Genomic DNA, 2500 nt, shown 5'->3' on the forward strand with positions numbered 1-2500 from the left:
ATTAAATTTTACTTTCATTATCTTTATTTATTCGCTTCTTCTAAATGTCCTGCTTCATATACGTGCTCCCCCCCCCCCCCCCCCCCCCCAATAGCGCTGGAAATTCTGTGTTTACGAAAAAGATATCATTTTGCGCTGTGAAGTTTTAATTCTCTCTCGTATCTCCGTTTTAATAAGCTTATAAAGGTTTATATAATTACTCCCTCATTTGTACACGCGATTTTCTTTCTTTGTTCATGTATTTAATTATTTCTACCACTTTGTATCTTCTGAATGTACAATTTTTTCCAAAAGTTCTCATGCATTTCCGGTTGAGAACGTGTGAATCGCCTTCCTTCTTTCTGCACGGCGGGTCACAAGCTTAGACGAGCTTGCAACGTATTCATTACTAAGAGCTGTTATGTACAACGATCAGGAATTTACACTGGAATGCCTGGAGTGTTCGTTATAGAGGAAAAGGAAAAAAAATACATAGCTTTTTTTTTTTTTTTTTTGTCTCTCTCTCTTTCCGTTCTTTCTTTCTCTTTCTTTCGTTTTCTTTCTCTCTCTCTATCTCGCTCGCTCGCTCGCTCGCTCTCGCTCTCTCTCTCTCTCTCTCTCTCTCTCTCTCTCTCTCTCTCTCTCTCTCTCTCTCTCTCTCTCTTTCTTTCTTTCTCTCTCTCTCTCATTCTTTCTCTCCCCCCTCCCCCACCTCCCTCTCTCTCTCTCTCTCTCTCTTTCTCTCTCTCTCTCTCTCTCTCTCTCTCTCTCTCTCTCTCTCTCTCTCTCTCTCTCTCTCTCTCATTCTCTCTCTCTCTATCTCTCTCTCTCTCTCTCTCTTCGTCCTTCATCCTCTCTCTCTCTCTCTCTCTCTCTCTCTCTCTCTCTCTCTCTCTCTCTCTCTCTCTCTCTCTCTCTCTCTCTCTCTCTCTCTTTCTTTCTCTCTCTCTCTCATTCTTTCTCTCCCCCCTCCCCCACCTCCCTCTCTCTCTCTCTCTCTCTCTCTCTCTCTCTCTCTCTCTCTCTCTCTCTCTCTCTCTCTCTCTCTCTCTCTCTCTCTCTCTCCATTTTCTTTGTCTCTTCATGTTTTTCCCTTAGCTCCTTTCCTCTCCTTCCCTTCCTCCTTCCTTTTCTCCCTTTTTCCTTCTTGGCTAATGGATCACTTACCTCTAATCGTCCATTTTATTTCTTCAACAACCGATTTATCTCTGCACTTAATTGAGCGTAATTATTTCGTTGGAAATTAAAGGTTTTTGTTATTTTCCTTCATTTTTTTATCTTTCTTTATCATTTCTATTTTTTAACGTCTCTTATTAGCATTAGCATAACGATTTTCAGTATTATTATTAATACTATTACTATTAATAGTAGTAATAGTTTTAGTAGTAGCATCATTGTAATACTATTATTATTATTGTTGGTGGTGGTGTTATTAGCACATCAATATTATTGTTACTATGAATATCATCATTATTATTGTTATCATTATTACTATTTTCATCATTATCATTATTATTATGATTATAATTATCATTACCATTTATCATATATATTATTAAAACTACTATTACTATTACCATTATTACCATTACCATATATACATATACACACGCGCGTGCGCGCACACACACACACACATACACACACACAAACACACTCACACACACGCTCACACACTCACACACACACACACACACACACACACACACACACACACACACACATACACACACACACACACACTATATATATATATATATATATATATATATATATATATATATATACATATATACATATATATAATATATATATATTTATATATATGTATATATATATATATATATATATATATATATTTATTTATATGTATATATATACATATACATATATTTATACATATATATATATATATATATATATATATATATATATATTTCGAAGAATGTAACCAAGCACACTAAAAGATAACACTAAACTAATAAAACGAAAACCTAAACAGACAGTGTCACATCGACCTAAATATTTTGCGACATTTTCTCGTGTCATTCATCACGTGTCTGCTTCTCTCTCTTCCATCACGCTTCTTGTCTTTCCCGACTCTCATTTATCAACCCTTAAAGTGATCTTTTCTTACACTTCTCGCACACTTAATTGATTATTCGGTTTTTATCCTTGCCTCCGTCTTGCGTGACTTGCCTCTGCGTGGCGAGATCGGGAAGGGTTGCCAATGATGGATAGGTGGCGAGTTTTTTTTTTTTTTTTTTTTTTTTTTTTTTTGGGGGGGGGCTGGGGGGGTCGTTGGAAGGATGTTTCTTGTGCTTGCATACACGCACGTACAAAACCACACATATAGACACACTTTTATATATATATATTTTATATATATATATTTTTTTTTGGAACAGTCATTCATTCCACTGCAGGACATTATATGGCAGTGCCACCCTTGCCTGATTGGATGCCCTTCCTAATCAACCGCGGTCCGGCGCGCTAACACTTGTGCCACGGCGGTGACTTC

The sequence above is a fragment of the Penaeus chinensis genome, chromosome 3 (genome assembly GCF_019202785.1).
Source record: "Penaeus chinensis breed Huanghai No. 1 chromosome 3, ASM1920278v2, whole genome shotgun sequence".
Classification (NCBI taxonomy): Eukaryota; Metazoa; Arthropoda; class Malacostraca; order Decapoda; family Penaeidae; genus Penaeus; species Penaeus chinensis.